Below are 22869 nucleotides of genomic sequence, written 5' to 3' on the forward strand. Positions count from 1 at the left end.
CTACAGGGTTAAATTTTAGAAACTAGTTAAATTCTTTTTATTTGTTCAGATTTTACTTATTGTTCCTTTTCCTTTCCTTTTAGTCTTACTTTAGTTCATTAGATGCAGTAATATCTCCCTTGTCTGTGACAATTTCCATTAATATCTCAAAGGCAGCTATTAAGTCTCATTACCAGAAAAGATTATAGAAGGATACTGCACACAATAACCGTGAAGATAAAGACAATAGTCCCATTTTCATTTGTTTCTTTGTTCTTAAGATGTAAATCAAACTTGAAGCTCTTTTTAGCCTGCTTTTCTCAGTTCATACTTTCAAAGCTTTTGGAAAGGAAAAACCTCCACAGCCAAATAAATTCTAGTATTTGGATTATTCCTTTCTCAAAAGGCAACAAAGACATGTACCTGCTGTCAGAAATTTGCCACAAAAATCTCATTGTTATTAAATTCAGGAGAACTACTAGAGTTTACTCATTTACATAAGTTATTCTTGGGAATTAACTATGGGCTAAAATGAAGCTAATTAGTGGTTGCTGCAGAGACCCTTTATAAAGTATTCATTGTTCCCAAAATAGACCATCATTCAATCAAAATACTTAAAACATCACATCTTTAACAATTATCTAAACATATCCATGAAAAATTATGTCTGATTAAAGCTCAGTCAAACCCCCAAGAAATAAAAGGTTTACAGGTTTTTAATATAAATAGATTTCTTTGAAATAAACACATTTGTGGCTCATAAAACAAGTTTGAAATCCAGGTCTTATGTTAATTTTTTTTCCATGTGAGATATACCAAAATATTGATAACAGTTATAAAATATCAACACTGAGTGAATTAACATCTCCTTATAGAACTAAAAAGTGGTAGAACCAGGACTATCATGTATATAATCTATATATACATATATATACTATATATATGTATATATATATATACTATATATAGATCATATATATAATCCATGTTATATAGATTAGGAATTCAACTGTGATTGTCTAAAGACAGTGAAAATTTCTTTATTGTTGTTTTTTAATTATCTGAAATATTCTAATTTATTTTGAACTTAATTCTAAATTACAAACTCAATGGCATCAAGATTAAATGAGTCACTTTATGTATCTCTCAACCCTTAATAAATAAAAGTTGAATTCTATTACTCAAATTGACAAATGATGAAAAGAAAACTTTTAGTTAAATGTTATATTTCAATATTCATGAGAAGAGATTCTGCAGTAAGTGCTATTTTACTTGTGAGATAGCTCCTGAATTTCTACGCTAAGAATCTACAAAAGGAAATCAGACTATCCCTAAAGCCCTTCAGCCTGTGCTTCTCACCTAATTTTAGTCTTAGAATATGCGGCTTTCCTCCTTTCTAGGTTTAATCTTCACTTCTGTCTCCTTTCTTCTCCTCCTTCACTTTGTGTTCATTCTCTTACACTAAGAGCGGCACTCACAACTTCCCGCTGCCTCTTTGTTCTCATATTCAGAATATTGGCTGCTTTTCTAACTACACTTTCACTCAACCACCATTTGCTGTCTGAATTTGTTTTCATCATTTGTCCAAAGGTGCTCTCTTGTAGATCAGCACTGGCATCTTCCTACCAAGTTCAAGAGCATCAGGGCAATATGTTCCTCCTTCACCCACCATGACATGTGACAGAAGTGATGAGACTTTCCCTCTTCTTTCCTGGCACCGATACAACCTTCTTCAACGTCTTTGACTATTCCCCTTGCCTCTATGCATAAAGTTTGCTTACAGTTTTGTTTTCAAGCTTTCAGTTTCTATATTTCTTTATAATATAACTCAATCCACTATCCTCACTGGGCTTCCCTTGTGGCTCAGCTGGTAAAGAATCCACCTGCACTGCAGGAGACTTGGGTTCGATCCCTGGGTCAGGAAGATCTCCTGGAGAAGGGAAACTCTATCCAGTCCAGTATTCTGGCCTGGAAAATTCCATGGACTCTATAGTCCATGGGATCACAAAGAGTCGGACATGACTGAGAGAATTTCACTTTCACTTTCATTCTCACTAACTTCAAAAATCTCCATGCATTCTTCCCAAGTGCCTGACAAATACATCTATCTGAACAATATAGCATTGTTCTTAGAATCTTTTCTTGTATAAGATGTGAATAAATATTTCAAGATTATAAATATGCACATAATACGTAGCTTGTTTTGGGTTGTTGTTGTTTAGTCACTAAGTTGTGTCTGACTCTTTTGCAACCCTATGGACTATAACCTGCCAGGCTTCTCTGTCCATAGGATTTCCCAGGCAATAATACTGGAGTGGGTTGCCATTTCCTTCTCCAGGTGATTTATATTATATCATATTATATGCAGTCAGAGAGAGAGATCACTTGTTCCTTGGTCAAAAAAAATTCTGCTTACTCTTATAATATAGATAAGAAGAGGTATTACAAAAACAAAATCAATTCAACTTATTTTATATATTTTCTAAAATTTATTTTATCATAGAATGGCTCTCTTTTTTTAACACCTTATGAATCAATGTGTTCTATAGAACACAGTTTATTTACTTTAGTCTTTCAAAATCTATTCTCTGTTTGCTCTTAGCCCAGCAACTGCAGATCAGTCTCCTAGGAATATTTTCCAAAGAAATGGTTATAAAAGTCCTATTTTCAGTAATGGAGACATTCATTAAATCATTTTAAAACTACATTTGTAGGCATCTTACTCCATCCAAATCCTTCAAATTTCTGTTACTTGATTTCCCCCACCAAAACAAAACAAAACCTTATCTTTATTAGAAATATTCAATCCTTATTCTAAGAAAAGAATGAATATCCCTCAGCTACAAATATTTCCTCATGATGACAGAAAAGACCAAGTGTAGAATATACTTAATTTTGAAGTATGTAGGAATTGGTTGGATACAATACCAATGAATGAAATCAAGTTTAAGACATCTCTTATTCTGTTCTCTCTTATTCTTCCTTATTTGTTATCCTACTATCTCCACTCAATATCCCAAAGTCACAAAAAGAACTCCTCTCTTACACATTGCCCTCTAGTAGAGGACACTGGATGAAAGAGAAGTAATGAATATAAACTCATAGTTAACACGTTCCAGTGAAAAATAATGAAACTCTTAATAAGTACCTGGAATCAAGACATCTTTTACATAAAACCAAGATCACTTTGCACAATAAGGGTGATCTCAGCATCCTCAAAAAAGGCAAATTCCCAAGGGAGCAGCCCAAGACCCAACATGGATTATTTCAGAAATATGGAGTCAAATGAATGGCCTAAGGATTAGTGCTTTCTGTAACATGATAAGAGCGTGACAGTATCAGAACTCTGTTTAATATAGCATGATCTTTCCATAAAAGAAAGCAAAGAAAGATTGTATTCCATCAAGGGGAATTACAGGGCTATAAATTATATGGTGTCATAACTAGTAGTATTAATACCAAGTTTTTAATTAGCTGTTTCAGTTTTATTTTGTTACTAAGACATACTTCTACAGTACTCAAAAGGTGTTTTTTGGTGAAAACAGATCTGCTTAGACATAAAATCATGGAGGAAAAATCCAGGTACTACAATTATGATATATGATTTGACAGTGAATAAAAACTAAATTATCAATGAGAGTGACATATTTATATTGTACCTGTTTCTAATGAATCATTTTTAATGTCTCATGCTAAAAGTGAAAGTTATAGTAATCTAAGATGTTTCTGACTCTGAGAAATCTTTCCAGAAATCTTAAAAGAAGACATTAAGAAAACACAATCTAGTGATTGTGTGTTATGAGACCGTGTGACCAGTTGTATATACATTCCCAGTCTCTTGACTGTTATTGAGATTTAAGTTTATTTAAATTAAGAGGAATGGTCTTGGAATCATCTTGGAATCAACTCTACTACTTGATTGATGAAATAATTTCATTTCTTTGAATTCACACTGCTGCAAAAGCTAATTCATACCAGTAACTTACCTCCTTGAGACTCTCCAACAGGACACCACAAAGAGACAGATGAGAAAACCATAGGACATACTGAGGCAGTTTCCAGGACAGCAAAAAACATAGGCTTTGAACTGGAAAATCATGTATCCGATCCAGGTTTGGCCACTGACCAGTTTTGAAAGCCATGAGGCTAGATCTCATATTTCATTCTGATTACCAAAATACATTTCAGAAATGTCAAAGATTTAGACATAAAATCTAACAGCATGAAATTACTAACAGAAATATATTTCGCTTTTATTGTTTTTGTTGTATGATATCATACATATACAAGAGAACATAAAAATGCATGAGAGTTTAATGTCCAACTGGAGAGTGAATACATATTTAATCATCATCCAGTATAGAAACAGATACTGGTCATTATGCCAAAATCCCTTTTGACCCTGACTCAAGAGTATGCAGATAAATGCTTGACAACTTGGTCTTCAGAGAAAAAATGGCCTCCAAAGATTTTATTTCTAGCATTTTCTGACTTTCCTATTGTAAATAATGGCAAATTCAAGTTACCAATTGTTAACAAACTTATGAAAATTTAACAATAAGCTCCGAAGTGTTAATAGGAATCACGTCTGCTCTCAACTGCAGTGGTCACAGTGACCCTGAAAGAGATAATGTCACCTTGCCTGGTTTTACTCTATATGCAAATAGTATCATATAGCATATTCATTTGTACCTTTCCTCTTTCACACAATACATTTATGGAATGCATCTGCTGTTACACACAGCTCTAATTCCTTCATTTTCATGTTCAAAATTTGCCACATAACATTCCTTACTATGAACATACTGGGCTTCCCCAGTGGCACAATAGAGAATCTGCCTGTAATGCAGGAGCTGCAGGTGATGAAGGTTTGATATCTGGGTCAGGAAGATCCCCCGGAGGAAGGTGTGGCAACCCAGTTCAGTATTCTTGACTGGAGAGTCCCATGGGCAGAGGAGCCTGGCGGGCAACAGTCCACAGGGTCAGAGTCAGACAAGACTGAAGCAACTTAGCCCACATGAATGTACCTCGAATTCTGTACCTACTCTGCCTTAGTTGACATTTCAATTTTTCTAGGTTCTGGCTACAATGAACAGTGCTGCTGTGAATATTCTAGTGGTCCACACTAGCAAAATCTCTCTAGGATGTAGAGGAAGGAATAAAATTAGTAAATATTACCAAACTGTTATCCAAAGATATTTACTAATCTACACTCTTACCAATAATAAAAGAATTGCTGTTGTGCCATGTCATCACTAATACTTGGTACTATTAGGTATTTATTTTTTAGCTAATAGGTAGAATTTGTAATGGTATTTCATTATGGTTTAAACTTTTGTTTCTGAGAAGATTATCACTGAGGTTGATCTCTTCAGATTTTCCCTTTTTTTTTCTTTGTAAATGCTCATATAACTGATTTTCCCTTTTTAAAAGTGGATTTATGGCTTTTCAAACATCATGCCATATGCTTAGATATTTATTATAAATACTAATGTTTTCTTCTATGTATGTTTTACAAAAAGTCACCTTCCATTTCAGAACTTATATTTTTAATTTTTTATGGAAAACTTTCATGAGTAGAATTTTTTAACTTATAAAGATTTTCCATCATGTTTTCAGAAATTCCTTACCATCATAAGATGAAAGAACTATTCTACCAAATTATTTCCTAAAGTATGATAACTTTGGCCTTCACATTTATGTTTATAATCCACTAGTAATTGATTATTTAGTATATTATGTGACCAGGACACAATTTCATTATTTTCCATCTGAATACCTACTTGTTAGTTATTGGTATGCACATTAATATTATTTTAACCCTTCAGTAGATTATTATTTTATATGTTCAGGTTTACTAGGGTATATATCACTTATTTTGCTCTTTAATTCTTCCATATCACACTTTTATCTAGATTCATATTTCTTATGCTTAAAGTATATTGTTGAGAATTTCCCTCAGGAAAACACATTGGTGGTCTACTTTTGATTTTACCCTTGTTCTTAAAACAACTTGCTTGTTGTTGAGACTGACATTTATTTTTCATCTGAGGTGGGGGAGAAGTCAGATGTCATCTTCTTCTTTGAAGTTAATTTGTCTTCTCTGACTGCTTTTAATATCTCTATCTTTTGTATTGTTCAGTGTCTTTGATGAATCCAAGTATAGATTGATCTTTTTAAAATTTCTTCCTTAAGACTTGTTAAGTTTTTTAGTTTATATAGTGTACAATATTCTGAGTTAATATCTCTCTGGATATAACTCTGTCACATTCTCTTCTTTGGAACTCAGGTTAGGTAAGTGTTACAATGTCTCACTCTATCTTCCTCATCTATTAACCTCTTTATATTTACCATCTCTACTTTTCTGTGCTGCATTCTGATTGGTTTCTACTAACCTGTAATTCAGGATGTTCTAGCTATATCTAATCTGTTAAACACATACATCATCATTATATTCTTTAGTTTTATTGATCTCATTTCTGTTATTTCTAAGATTCTGTTGGATTGCTTTCAAATTTCTGAGTGATTATTTCAGTTTCCTGATCCCTAGATATATTTTCTGGTTTGTTTTTTTAATTTTTAATAAACACAGTTATTTTATAATTTGCGTCATCTCTCTCTAATAATGCCCATATCTGAGAGCTTTGCACCGTTGCTTAGGGTAGTCTCATTTCTACTGGGTCTGAGTTTAGAGTTTTTTCTTGTTGTTGTTGCTGTTTCACTTTATTTTGTTTTGTGTTTATTTTTTTACTTTGAGCTACTCAGTTACTTTACAAAATAATCTGGGCCAAGGATAAAGCCCAAGCTTTTGTTGTTTTGTTTTCCTCTCCCACATGGCCTTGGGAACTGGATCCTTGTTTCCCTGGCTCCACAAACACCACCAAGAACAGAAAAACATTCAGTTTTCCTCCTACACCTATGAATTCCCTCCTGCATGAAGATTTTGGCTTCATCATTTCAGACTGCTATGTTCATTGTATTTTTTTTTTAATTTTTTGTTTTTTTTAAATTTTAAAATCTTTAATTCTTACATGCGTTCCCAAACATGAACCCCCCTCCCACCTCCCTCCCCACAACATCTCTCTGGGTCATCCCCATGCACCAGCCCCAGGCAAGCTGCACCCTATGTCAGACATGGACTGGCGATTCAATTCTTACATGACAGTATACATGTTATAATTCCCATTCTCCCAAATCATCCCACCCTCTCCCTCTCCCTCTGAGTCCAAAAGTCTGGTATACACATCTGTGTCTTTTTTCCTGTCTTGCATACAGGGTCGTCATTGCCATCTTCCTAAATTCCATATATATGTGTTAGTATACTGTATTGGTGTTTTTCTTTCTGGCTTACTTCACTCTGTATAATTGGCTCCAGTTTCACCCATCTCATCAGAACTGATTCAAATGAATTCTTTTTAACGGCTGAGTAATACTCCATTGTGTATATGTACCACTGCTTTCTTATCCATTCATCTGCTGATGGACATCTAGGTTGTTTCCATGTCCTGGCTATTGTAAACAGTGCTGCGATGAACATTGGGGTACATGTGTCTCTTTCAATTCTGGTTTCCTCAGTGTGTATGCCCACAGGTGGGATTGCTGGGTCATAAGGTAGTTCTATTTCCAGTTTTTAAGGAATCTCCACACTGTTCTCCATAGTGGCTGTACTAGTTTGCATTCCCACCAACAGTGTAGGAGGGTTCCCTTTTCTCCACACCCTCTCCAGCATTTATTGCTTGCAGATTTTTGGATCGCAGCCATTCTGACTGGTGTGAAGTGGTACCTCATTGTGGTTTTGATTTGCATTTCTCTAATAATGAGTGATGTTGAGCATCTTTTCATGTGTTTGTTAGCCATCCGTATGTCTTCTTTGGAGAAATGTCTACTTAGTTCTTTGGCCCATTTTTTGATTGGGTCATTTATTTTTCTGGAATTGAGCTGCAGAAGTTGCTTGTATATTTTTGAGATTAGTTGTTTGTCAGTTATTTCAGTTGCTATTATTTTCTCCCATTCAGAATGCTGTCTTTTCACCTTGCTTCTATTTTCCTTTGTTGTGCAGAAGCTTTTAATTTTAATTAGATCCCATTTGTTTATTTTTGCTTTTATTTCCAGAATTCTGGGAGGTGGATCATAGAGGATCCTGCTGTGATTTATGTCTGAGAGTGTTTTGCCTATGTTCTCCTCTAGGATTTTTATAGTTTCTGATCTTACATTTAGATCTTTAATCCATTTTGAGTTTATTTTTGTGTACGGTGATAGAAAGTGATCTAGTTTCATTCTTTTACAAGTGGTTGACCAGTTTTCCCAGCACCACTTCTTAAAGAGATTGTCTTTACTCCATTGTATATTCTTGCCTCCTTTGTCAAAGATAAGGTGTCCATATGTGTGTGGATTTATCTCTGGGCTTTCTATTTTGTTCCATTGATCTATATGTCTGTCTTTGTGCCAGTACCATACTGTCTTGATGACTGTGGCTTTGTAGTAGAGCCTGAAGTCAGGCAAGTTGATTCCTCCAGTTCCATTCTTCTTTCTCAAGATTGCTTTGGCTATTCGAGGTTTTTTGTATTTCCATACAAATCTTGAAATTATTTGTTCTAGTTCTGTGAAAAATGTGGCTGGTAGCTTGATAGGGATTGCATTGAATTTGTAAATTGCTTTGGGTAGTATACTCATTTTCACTAAATTGATTCTTCCGATCCATGAACATGGTATATTTCTCCATCTATTAGTGTCCTCTTTGATTTCTTTCATCAGTGTTTTATAGTTTTCTATATATAGGTCTTTAGTTTCTTTTGGTAGATATATTCCTAAGTATGTTATTCTTTTCGTTGCAATGGTGAATGGAATTGTTTCCTTAATTTCTTTTTCTACTTTCTCATTATTCGTGTATAGGAATGCAAGGGATTTCTGTGTGTTGATTTTATATCCTGCAACTTTACTATATTCATTGATTAGCTCTAGTAATTTTCTGGTGGAGTCTTTAGGGTTTTCCATGTAGAGGATCATGTCATCTGCAAACAGTGAGAGTTTTACTTCTTCTTTTCCAATTTGGATTCCTTTGATTTCTTTTTCTGCTCTGATTGCTGTGGCCAAAACTTCCAGAACTATGTTGAATAGTAGCGGTGAAAGTGGACACCCTTGTCTTGTTCCTGACTTTAGGGGAAATGCTTTCAATTTTTCACCATTGAGGATAATGTTTGCTGTGGGTTTGTCATATATAGCTTTTATTATGTTGAGGTATGTTCCTTCTATTCCTGCTTTCTGGAGAGTTTTTATCATAAATGGATGTTGAATTTTGTCAAAGGCCTTCTCTGCATCTATTGAGATAATCATATGGTTTTTATTTTTCAATTTGTTAATGTGGTGAATTACATTGATTGATTTGCGGATATTGAAGAATCCTTGCATCCCTGGGATAAAGCCCACTTGGTCATGGTGTATGATCTTTTTAATGTGTTGTTGGATTCTGATTGCTAGAATTTTGTTGAGGATTTTTGCATCTATGTTCATCAGTGATATTGGCCTGTAGTTTTCCTTTTTTGTGACATCTTTGTCAGGTTTTGGTATTAGGGTGATGGTGGCCTCATAGAATGAGTTTGGAAGTTTACCTTCCTCTGCAATTTTCTGGAAGAGTTTGAGGAGGATAGGTGTTAGCTCTTCTCGAAATTTTTGGTAGAATTCAGCTGTGAAGCCGTCTGGACCTGGGCTTTTGTTTGTATTTTAAGAATACTTTTAAGAACAGTTTTACCATATTTAATCATTTTCATAAGGGGCATCTGTCCAAATACCTATGCAGTTAAAAATATAAACTTTAAAAAATAATCTTGGAGAAGAAACAGCTTTTCTAAGTATGAACTGAAACCTTAATATCATAAAAGAAAAGCCTAATAAATTTGACCACATATAAATTTTATTTATAACTGTATAAAACAAACTCTTAAAAAGAGAAATCAATTAGTCTCTTGCTCTCTTTTTAATAGTTTGTTATACAGAAGGTTTTTTATTAATTTGTAAGTAGTGATACATATACTTGGGCTTTCCTGGTGGCTCAGTGGTAAAGAATCTGCCTGCAATGCAGGAAACCCGGGTTTGATCCCTGGGTAGGGAAGATCCCCTGGAGGAGGGCATGGCAACCCACTCCAGTATTCTTTGTCTGGAGAATCCTATGGACAGAGGAGATGGTGGGCTTATAGTCCATAGGGTCACACAGAGTCAGACATGACTGAAGCAACTTAGTAAACATGGATGTATTCCCTATTTTAATTTAGAAACTCCCCAATTGTATGTTAATACCCAATACCAAATGGAAGGGATATGGTAAATCCCAGCCCATCCACCAATCTTCCATATTTAATAAACTAAACTTGTCTGCATATGTGACAATAGATTGGCTATAACTGTGGAGCCTTAGTGCAGAAGGGCACGGCAACCCACTCTAGTGTTCTTACCTGGAGAATCCCATGCACAGAGGAGCCTGGTGGGCTACAGTCCATAGGGTCTCACAGAGTCGGACATGACAGCGACTAAGCAGCAGCAGCAACATATATACTCTCACACACACGTGTCTGTGTGTGAAAGCACTTACAAATTAATCAGGGCCTTATGGATAAAAGATGTTACCTGGAGTTTCATGGAAGGAAGGAAGGAAAGGGGGAGAGAGGGAGATGGAGGGAAGAAGGAAGAAAGGAAAAAGGGAAAGAGAAGGGAAGAAAGGAAAAAGGAAAGAAAAGAAAGATAGCTAAATAAAACATAAAATAAATGCTTAGCTTTGCTGATTATTAAAGCAGTGCAAAATACAAATAACATGTATCAGATAGCAAAAATGGAAAAGTAGGAAAGAAATACTCTCATTCTTCATTTCGGAGATGTAGTTTGGTAAAAATTTTAGAAACAAAATGTGAAAATAGCTTTCAAAATTAAATGTATTCATGCTTCCTTTGTCAAAGGTAAGGTGTCCATGCATGTGTGGATTTAACTCTGGGCTTTCTATTTTGTTCCATTGATCTATATTTCTGTCTTTGAGCCAGTACCATACTGTCTTGATGATATACACAATGGAGTAAAGACAATCTCTTTAACAAGTGGTGCTGGGAAAATTGGTCAACCACTTGTAAAAGAATGAAACTAGATCACTTTCTAACACCAACACCATACACAAAAATAAACTCAAAATGGATTAAAGATCTAAATGTAAGACCAGAAACTGTAAAACTCCTAGAGGAGAACATAGGCAAAACACTCTCCGACATAAATCACAGCAGGATCCTCTATGATCCACCTCCCAGAATTCTGGAAATAAAAGCAAAAATAAACAAATGGGATCTAATTAAAATTAAAAGCTTCTGCACAACAAAGGAAAATAGAAGCAAGGTGAAAAGACAGCATTCTGAATGGGAGAAAATAATAGCAAATGAAACAACTGACAAACAACTAATCTCAAAAATATACAAGCAACTTCTGCAGCTCAATTCCAGAAAAATTAACGACCCAATCAAAAAATGGGCCAAAGAACTAAATAGACATTTCTCCAAAGAAGACATATGGATGGCTAACAAGCACATGAAAACATGCTCAACATCACTCATTATTAGAGAAATGCAAATCAAAACCACAATGAGGTACCACTTCACACCAGTCATAATGTCTACGATCCAAAAATCTGCAAGCAATAAATGCTGGAGAGGGTGTGGAGAAAAGGGAACCCTCCTACACTGTTGGTGGGAATGCAAACTAGTACAGCCACTATGGAGAACAGTGTGGAGATTCCTTAAAAACTGGAAATAGAACTACCTTATGACCCAGCAATCCCACCTGTGGGCATACACACTGAGGAAACCAGAATTGAAAGAGACACATGTACCCCAATGTTCATCGCAGCACTGTTTACAATAGCCAGGACATGGAAACAACCTAGATGTCCATCAGCAGATGAATGGATAAGAAAGCAGTGGTACATATACACGATGGAGCATTACTCAGCCGTTAAAAAGAATACATTTGAATCAGTTCTGATGAGATGGATGAAACTGGAGCTGATTATACAGAGTGAAGTAAGCCAGAAAGAAAAACACCAATACAGTATACTAACACATATATATGGAATTTAGAAAGATGGTAATGATGACCCTGTATGCAAGACAGCAAAAAAGACACAGACGTGTATAGTGGACTTTTGGACTCAGAGGGAGAGGGAGAGGGTGGGATGATTTGGGAGAATGACATTGAAACATGTATACTATCATGTAAGGATCGAATTGCCAGTCTATGTCCGATGCAGGATACAGCATGCTTGGGGCTGGTGCACGGGGATGACCCAGAGAGATGTTATGGGGAAGGGTATGGGAGGGGGGTTCATGTTTGGGAACGCATGTACACCCATGGTGGATTCATGTCACTTTATGGCAAAACCAATACAGTATTGTAAAGTAAAATAAAGTAAAAATAAAAATTAAAAAAAATAAACGTATTCAAATGTTTTTAACTAAGTTCCTTATATTTCAAGAATTTCTCTCAAACATACTAGTAACCATGCTGAAAGATAGATGAATTAAAATATTTTTGTAGCATCGTTTAATAGAAAAAAATGGAAAGAACTTAAATGAATATCTGAGGGAAATAAATTCATTATAGCACTGACGATGCACATGATACAATGAAAATATTACTAGAAATAAATTATCTCTTTATGCTCAGATGTGGAAAAACCACGAGATCCTTCGAGAAATTTAAAAAAAGATAAAATATGTATAAAAGGCCTCTTTTTTTAATTTTGGAAGGCTTCCTAAGGAACTGTTAATGACAGTAATGTCTGCAATTGAGATCAGGAATTTAGTGGGAAGAAAACATCTATTTACTTTAAACTTTGTACTGTGTGTGTAATTTTTTTGTTGGTTTGTTTTATAACCATAAGCATGTATTATATCTTTAATAAAAATTATTTTGGAAGAAAATCCAGAAATGCATGCAATAATTCACTATAGTTGTAAAATGAAACACTGAAAAAAATCTAAGCAAATTATATTTCACAGATTGTAATATCATGCTATCATTTGTAATCATGCTTTCAAATAATATTTGATAACATGGAAAATGCTCATGATAAAATTCAAAAGAATCAGTGTATAATGCATACACACAGACATATATATACATACAAATATATATGATAGTCTAACTATTATAAAAATAAGAGAGGAGATGCACACATATATACCCCTATGAAAAAAAATGTCTGCAAATGTTTGTTAACAATCTATCTGTGTGGAACCATTTGTTTATTTCGATTTCCTCCCTAAGATTTTTTTCTATTTTCAGCCTTTGTATAATGAAATACTTACTATTTTGAAAATCTAAAAAAAATAAAACTATTACAAATCAGAATAATGTATATAAATATTTAGAGACATAATAGGAGGTTTAATGAAAAAAACTCCTATTTTTCTCTCAGAAAACATCATTTTTCTGTTTTAATGTTTATAGAAGTATGTAAATAACAAAGAAACAAAAAGTGAAGTTCTGTAACAGAACAGCTGAATATTTAGAGCTCCACTGTGCAAATTCAGTTGATCAGAAGGCAACTCAAGGCAGTTGATCAGTTGACCTAGAAATGGCAACATTTACCTGCTAGGAATTATGATTCACTTGTTGCTGCTGAAACAAAATCCTCAGAAAACTGGAGAATGCTCCAAATGAAGGTACTGAGAAAGATGTATGGGGTACTAAGAGAATAGAAAATAGCAAAGTCAAAATGAAAGTCACTCAGTCGTGTCTGACTCAGAATTCTTCAGGCCAGAATACTGGAGTGGGTAGACTTTCCCTTCTCCAGGGTATCTTCCCAACCCAGGTCTCCCACATTGCAGGTGGATTCTTATGAGCTGAGCCACAAGGGAAGCTCACAGATACTGGAGTTCCGTAATGAGTAATTCCCAAGAAGAATGGTGTATGTCTCTTTAAAAGAATAATATGTTCAGATGCCTATGTACTATTTCCATACTGTCAAAGAAAGGGAATGGTGGATTTGAAAACTACCAAGTTAGTGCACGTGGGTTTTTTTCCCCAAATATGTGTTATAAGCATCTTTATTTCCTATCAGCTATTAAAAATGAAGAAGGAAAAGGTAAGAGAAAAATATACTAAAATAAACATAAAGTAGAAAAAAAGAATTGTTGTTGTGGCTGAAGCTTGCAAAACAATCACAATTAGGAAAGTGGCTAATAGATTCTATGATACTAGTAAGTTAAAGTTTCACATGATATATTCTCATTCTATTTGGAAATATCACAGTTCTGATTTCCTGGTTTTTTAACTTTGTTGTGTGTTCTCTACAGAAGAAACAAGGCTATATACTAACTAAATATATTTCAATTCTTTCTTTTTCTCCCTCTCTCTTTCTTTCTCTTTAGAAAAACCTCCTAAACCAAAATCAACCTCTTTATTCATTATTTTCATCACAAGTGTCCTCAGGCAAAATTAGATTTCTTAACTATTATTCAACAAGTTGTCCAAAATATTTTCTTTTAATCCATGATCATGTGTAATTAATCATGTTTAAGAAATAATACTCTCTTCTTTAGTATTCTTAAGTGTATCTAGTTATTTTCCATGAATTTTCATATAAAATATTGTTAACCATAGATTTGTTGACAACTCAATTGCTTGCATGCAGAGAAATTATTTGAAGTTTAATGCTTATACCCTTCCCCTGCTTCAGGGAAGTTTTAAGGGAATAATTATGTTTCCGTCTGAGAAAAATGTCTATCTTCAGTACAAAAAGGGATCAAGGAGTATTTGAGAGAAAAAGGTCCCTGAGAAAAGCAAACCTGAAAACTTTCTGACCCAGTTTGTTAAGTCTTTCGGGACTGGTTTCAATCTCTCTTGGTTTTCTTCAAGAAGGGAATTTCCTTACTCTCAGCAATGTCGTCATCAACAATTCACACTTCCAAGATAAAAAATAAAATGTTATATCATTTCCTTGATTGTATGAGTGAGGCTTGTATTGCTTATGCATTCCCTGTTGAGTACAGTGTAATAGGTCCATAATTTTGAATAGATAGATAACATACAGAGTTGAATTTCTTGATCTGCTTTTTTGTATTATCTATTTTTTGTTACTCTCAAATATTTGGAATAATCTAAACCTGTGTATATTCATTTTTCTTTCTATTTCATAATTATATTCATTAACACAGCTTCCTGTTGCTTTTCCTCAAATACTCAATAAAACTTTGTGTAGTAAATGAATCCATGAATAAAGTTTGTGGAATAAATGAATGAAGAAATTAATGATGAATGAATGGGGACTTTCAAATAATATAAGATAGAAAAAATACCCTCCATTCAATGACTTTAAAAATAATAAATACGGTAATTGCTCTATTATTCAGTTCAGTTCAGTTCAGTCAGTCAGTCGTGTCCAACTCTTTGCAGCAGCATGAATCACAGCATACCAGGCCTCCCTGTCCATCACCAACTCCCAGAGTTCACCCAAACTCATGTCCATTGAGTTGGTGATGCCATCCAGCCATCTCATCCTCTGTCGTCCCCTTCTCCTCCTGCCCCCAATCTTTCCCAACATCAGGGTCTTTTCAAATGAGTCAGCTTTTTGCATCAGGTGGCCAAATTATTGGAGTTTCAGCTTCAACATCAGTCCTTTCAATGAACACCCAGGATTGATCTCCTTTAGGATGGACTGGTTGGATCCCCTTGCAGTCCAAGGGACTCTCAAGAGTCTTCTCCAACACCACAGTTCAAAATATTTCTAGATACTTATATTTGAAGGGAAGAAAAAAGTATTAGATTTAGTGATCATTTTTTTCCTCTAGAAGTGAACTTTTGCAAATAACACTAGTATCTCCAGTGGAGGGAAAAGTAGTTTTTAGGAAAATTTTGAAACTGATATATTTAAAGGAATAACCTTTATTAATGTTTACACAGCACTCACCTGTTCAGCTAAATGACTGTTAATACCAACCTCAAACCCATTTTTCAATGAATATGTGTACACAAATCTCCCTCATAAAGATTATTTTTAGATGGGGAAATGTATGAAAGGCAAATATTTAAAAATGCAAAGTTTTTATCTTAAGATAATTTAAAACAATTTTGGTCGTATATAGTTCCCCTTTGATTCTACTGTAGTTACACATTTGGTTATCAAAAGACTTTATCAAAAGCATTTATCTAAAAACTGATTTGCTGGAAATACATTAGGTAAAATATAGTAAGCTTAGACATCTAGATTTGTGTTTATTGGTCATACATCATAGTCAAAGACAAGAATATTATATAATTAGATATAAATAAAGACAGAAATTGTCCTTGGAGGAGAAAGAAATGTAAAATGTTCAAATGATTTAAAGGAGTCTACAAAGAAAACTTCTCTATAATTATGATTTTTCTTATACTTAAAGGTCTTCTCACCTTTATCTAGAAATTAAATGCAAGTAACATCAAAGTTTAGGATATTGTCTTAGACTTTGAACATCCTAGTATTTACAATAATTTTTGTCCGCTCAGTAGGAAAAAAAGAAAAAAAGAATTTGGCTTCTGTATTCAATCAATGCCAAAGCAGCTTGATTACAACTTTTGAAAATAGCTTCTGAATAAAATAATTTTACATTTTCACAAGTTATGGAAGATGGCCTTTCAAAATATCTGTGTTGTTTGCTAATGGTTTTTCTTTTTCACAGTCAATACCATTTTTCTGCATAAACAAAGGAAGATCAGTAGCATTCTGCAGAGAGATTCAATGTTTTTATGCCTTTGCAAAGAAACCATAGAGGAACCAAGATGGTCAAATGGTTATTCTGAACCTAGTATCTATTTTCTCAGGTATCTAAAATATACTCACAGCTTGTAATGTTAGACATCTAGGATCATGATAAACGAAGAAATGTTTCACATATGTGTAACCAATACTTTGGAGAATATTGGGAAATAGAAGACGTCAGTATCTTATCAGGCATGGAGACAGCTCAAGACTTTTATAAGTGAAAAAGTGAGCAGTTATAGAAGGCTCATTGTGTATAAAATGTTATTTTCATAAATCCTCATTAGTGGTATACATATAAGGGAAAAAAAGACAATTTGCTGTTTTATTGTGAATATTTTACCTTATGGAAGCCATTCTTATAGAGTTGCGTTAAGATAATTCTGTCCTTAACTACACCTTTGAGGAAAAAGCTGTTTTCTCAGGTAAGTGACAGATCCTGCTGATTAATTCGTGTCCTATATGATAGCAGTAAATCTAGCTGGATTTTGCTTTAGAATATCCGTACAGGTGAGTCTTTGTTAATGTGACTCACACCAACTATTTTTAACTCTTGGGAGAAACAAAGACAAAACAAGCCTTAAAGCAGAAAAAAAAAAAAAAAAAATCCTCTAGGGAATTGATAAATTCTGCTGAAGCCCAAAGGTAATTGGAACTGTAGAAAGGAAAAAAATACTCTCAGATAAACAGACTGTATTATCTTCCACAATAATTTCCCCTGCATCAATAAAAAGAAAGAAAACAATTACTATTGAAAAATGATTGCTTACTAATGGGAAGTGAAGGAAAAAAATAGCAAAACATTTCATTTGCAACAAAGATTGTACTACACTTATGGTTTTAATAGAAAGCTATAATTTAGCTTTTGTCCCCCAAAACCATTTTTATCAGTTTGATCATATCATGAATTAATATTTAGTAATAATTGTGTTTTTGTGTGTTTTTGCAGTCGCTAAGTCATGTCCAACTCTTTGTGACCCCATGGACTGAAGCACACCAGGCTCCTCCGTCCTTCACTATCTCCAGGAGTTTGTTCAAATTAGTGTTCACTGAGTTGGTGATGCTAACTATTTCATCCTCTGCCTTCACCTTCTCCTTTTGCTTTCAATCTTTCGCAATGAGTCGGCTCTTTGCATCAGGAGGCCAAAGCACTGGAACTTCAGCTTCAGCGTCAGTACTTTCAATGAGTAGTCAGGGTTGATTTTCTTTAGGACTGACTGGTTTGATCTCTGTGGACTTAATACTGGGCAGCCATAATGTTAAGTTGATTTAAACATTTCAAATGCCTTAGCTTTTCAGGGCAACATACTCAGCACCAAGCACAACTTAAAACGTGGTTATCATTACCAAGAAGATAATCAGTGGGGAAGAGACACTGTTAGAGACTGAACTTGGACAATTCAGTTTAGTGGCTTTTGTTCTTATAAGTCACTCTCAAGTAATAAATAGGGTTAGGAGCTAAGGGAAGTAACTCTTATTACCCAGAATTAGAATATACTAAGTTTTACACAATGGTTGCAAATACTTTCAGAAAATGACTTACAGGAGATAAAAATCCTCTAAATTTGAAATATAAGGATCATGTGATAGCAAATAAGCCAAACTAAGACTGCCTTCTAAAACTACAATTGATTCAAATCAATGTTTTGATCTTTCAACAGTTGTTATTTTTTGTTATTATTCAGTTCAGTTCAATTGCTCAGTTGTGTCTGGCTCTGTGACCCCATGGATTGCAGGATGCCAGGCCTCCCTGTCTATCACCAACTCCCAAAGTGTACTCAAACTCATGTCCATTGAGTCGGTGATGCCATTCAATCATCTCATCCTTTGTCGAGCTGGCATAGACTCATGTCCATAGAGTTGCAGATGCCATCCAGCCATCTCATCCTCCATCGTCCCCTTCTCCTCCTGCCCTCAATCTTTCCCAGCATCAGGGTCTTTTCAAATTAGTCAGCTATTGGCATCAGGTGGCCAAAGTATTGGAGTTTCAGCTTCAACATCAGTCCTTCCAATAAATATTCGGACTAATTTCCTTTAGGATGGACTGGTTGGATCTCCTGGCAGTCCAAGGGACTCTCAAGAGTCTTCTCCGACACCACAGCTCAAAAGCATCAATTCTTTGGTGTGCGGCCTTCTTTATAGCCCAATGTTCACATCCATAAATAACTACTGGAAAAACCATAGCCTTGACTAGATGAACCTTTGTTGACAAAGTAATGTCTCTGCTTTTTATATTCTTTCTAAGTTGGTCATAGTTTTTCTTCAAAAGAGCAAGCATCTCTTAATTTCATGGCTGCAGTCACTATCTGCGGTGATTTTGGAGCTCAAGAAAATAAAAAGTCTGCCACTGTTTCCACTATTTCTCCATCTATTTGCCATGAAGTGACAGGACCAGATGCCATGATCTTTGTTTTCTGAATGTTGAGCTTTAAGCCAACTTTTTCACTCTCCTCTTTTACTTTCATCAAGAGGCTCTTTAGTTCTTCTTCACTTTCTGCCATAAAGATGATGTCATCTGCATGTCTGAGGTTATTGATATTTCTCCCAGTGATCTTGATTCCAGCTTGTGCTTCATCCAGTCCAGCGTTTCTCATGATGTACTTTGCATATAAGTTAAATAAGCAGTGTAACAATATACAGCCTAGATGTACTCCTTTTCCTATTTGGAACCAGTCTGTTGTTCCATGTCCAGTTCTAACTGGTGTTTCCTGACCTGCATACAGATTTCTCAAAAGGCAGATCAGATGGTCCAGTATTCCCATCTCTTAAAGAATTTTCCACAGTTTATTGTAATTCACACAATCAAAGGCTTTGGCATAGTCAATAAAGCAGAAATAGATGGTTTTCTGGAACTCTCTTGCTTTTTCAATGATCCAACATATGTTGGCAATTTGATCTCTGGTTCCTCTGCCTTTTCTAAAACCAGCTTGAACATTTGGAAGTTCACGATTTATGTATTTTGAAGCCTGGCTTGGAAAATTTTCAGCATTACTTTGCTAGCGTGTGAGATGAGTGCAATTGTGCGGTAGTTTGAGCATTCTTTGGCATTGCCTTTCTTAGGGATTGGAATGAAAACTGACCTTTTCCAGTCCTGTGGCCACTGCTGAGTTTTCCAAATTTGCTGGCATATTGAGTGCAGCACTTTCACAGCATCATCTTTTAGGATTTGATATAGCTCAACTGGAATTCCATCACCTCCACTAGCTTTGTTCCTAGTGATGGTTTCTAAGGCCCACTTGACTTCACATTCCAGGATGTCTGGCACCAGGTGAGTGAACACACTGTCATGATTATTCGAGTTGTGAAGATCTTTTTAGTACAGTTCTTCTGTTTATTCTTGCCACCTCTTCTTAATATCTTCTGCTTCTGTTAGGTCCATACCATTTCTGTCCTTTATTGAGCCCATCTTTGCATGAAATGTTCCACTTGGTATCTCTAATTTTCTTGAAGAGATTTATAGTCTTTCCCATTCTGTTGTTTTCCTCTATTTCTTTGCAGTGATCTTTGAGGAAGTTTTTCTTATCTCTACTTGCTATTCTTTGGAACTTTGTATTCAAATGGGTATATCTTTCCTTTTCTCCTTTGCTTTTGTCTTCTCTTTTTTTTCTCAGCTATTTGTAAGGCCTCCCCAGACAGCCTTTTTGCATTTCTTTTTCTTGGGATGGTCTTGCTTCCTGTCTTCTGTACAATGTCACGAACCTTCGTCCATAGTTCATCAGGCACTCTTTCTATCAGATCTAGTCCCTTAAATCTATTTCTCACTTCTATTGTATAATCGTTAGGGATTTGATTTAGGTCATACCTGAATGGTCTCGTGATTTTCCCTACTTTATTCAATTTAAGTCTGAATTTTGCAATAAGGAGTTCATGACCTGAGCCACAGTCCACTTCTTGTCTCGTTTTTGCTGACTATATATTTTCTCCACCTTTGGCTGCAAAGAGTATAATCAATCTGATTTCAGTGTTGACCATCTGGTGATGTCCATGTGTAGAGTCTCCTCTTGTTTTGTTGGAAGAGGGTGTTTGCTATGACCAAAGGATTCTCTCAGCAGAACTCTATTAGCCTTTGCCCTGCTTCATTCTGTACTCCAAGGCCAAATTTGCCTGTTACTCCAAGTGTTTCTTGAGTTCCTACTTTTGCATTCCAGTCCCCTATAATGAAAAGGACATCTTTTGGGGGTGTTAGTTCTAAAACATCTTGTAGGTCTTCATAGAACCGTTCAGCTTCAGCTTCTTCAGCATTACTGGTCATGGCATAGATCCCGATTACCCTGATGTTGAATGTTTTGCCTTGGAAACGAACAGAGATCATTCTGTCGTTTTTGAGATTGCATCCAATACTCCATTTCAGACTCTTGTTGACTATCATGGCTACTCCATTTCTTCTAAGGGATTCTTGCCCACAGTAGTAGATATAATGATCATCTAAGATAAATTCACCCATTCCAGTCCATTTTAGTTCACTGATTCCTAAAATGTTAATGTTCACTCTTGCTCTCTCCTGTTTGACCAGTTCCAATTTGCCTTGATTCATGGGCCTAATTCCTATGCAATATTGCTCTTTACAACATCAGACCTTGCTTTCATCACCAGTTACATCCACAACTGGGTGTTGTTTTTGCTTTGGCTCTGTCTCTTCATTCTTTCTGGAGTTATTTCTCCAGTGATCTCCAGTAGCATATTGGGCATCTACTGACCTAGGGAATTCATCTTTCAGTATCTTATCTTTTTGCCTTTTCTTATTGATCATGGGGTTCTCAAGGCAGGAATACTGAAGTGGTTTGCCATTCCCTTCTCCAGTGGACCACATTTCATCAGAACTCTCCACCAAGACCCATCCGTCTTGGGTGACCCTACAAGCATGGCTCATAGTTTCACTGAGTTAGATAAGGCTGTGGTCCATGTGATTAGATTGCTTAGTTTTCTTTGTTATTATTATACCTGCTTTTCTAGCCCTGATTAGCAATGCCAAATGGAAAAGCCACTGCAGAAATTCACAGCTCAAGCATAGTTATTGCCTACTTAACAAAGAACTTCTGTGAATCACATGGCTTTTATTGTACAAAGTTCAGGTTTCTTTAAATTAAGTCAAAGGGTTAAAATAAAGTTCCCTGATACAGAAAACTATTTTAAGCCAAACAGCTAAAGGACCTGAGAACTAATTGTCTTTGTTTCTACGCTTTAGCTACCACTCACCTGCATACTATCTAACCTACTCCACCATCTGCAAAATAATTGTATAATTTTACACAAATATTGAGATAGAGATAGTCCCTTATCATATAATGAACTATGAATTCTTCTGCAAATAAATAATAAATAGCATCCTTTCTAACTTTATGTGATAAGAGGTGAAAATTTTCAAACCTCAAAGATTTGAAGTTGAATTGTGTTACTTCTTCATAGTATTTTTCTGCCTCATCGGAGTACTTTTTAAAATTCATTAATGCAGATAAATTAATCCTAAATGTATTGTCTTTTTGTGACATTTAAATTTTGCCTTTACCTAGCACAATTATTTTTCTTTTTATTTACATATTTAAATATCAGGGAATTTTTTTTTTTCTGGTTGTGAATAACCAGATAAGATAATGATTTTTTCCCCTGATATCTTCTCAACTTAATAAATATATTCATCTATTACTCTAGCTACATGGCAGCTTTTACATTTGTATTTTGTACCACAGGTAATATGAATAATACATGGTAACAAGAAACTATAGGTCATAGGTTGAACTTCTCCTTTGTGAACACAGAAAAACATCGAAACACAAATGTTCACTTTACATGAACAAAGTTCCCAGAGTGGGAGAGGAAGTGCTCCTTGGACCCTTCAGATGATATTGTTAACTCTTTGCTAGTCTCTCTTCATTATAACAGGAAATCTCCATATAACAGGTCATTTGTTTTCTTTGACAAAGTCAAGGCATTTGACTAAGACAAGTAGACACTAAGAAATGATTTGATCCAAAATACTGTCATTGTTTTAATTCTAAAATTTTGCATGGTCTGTCTCGCCTAAGTTTCAACTTAAATGAAGAGGTTTTTCTTCTAGGTTATCAATATGAGTTTGTTATTGAAGGAATTATTATTTATTATATATCAATGATTGAATTCACACC

This window comes from Capra hircus, chromosome 20 (genome assembly GCF_001704415.2).
Source record: "Capra hircus breed San Clemente chromosome 20, ASM170441v1, whole genome shotgun sequence".
Classification (NCBI taxonomy): Eukaryota; Metazoa; Chordata; class Mammalia; order Artiodactyla; family Bovidae; genus Capra; species Capra hircus.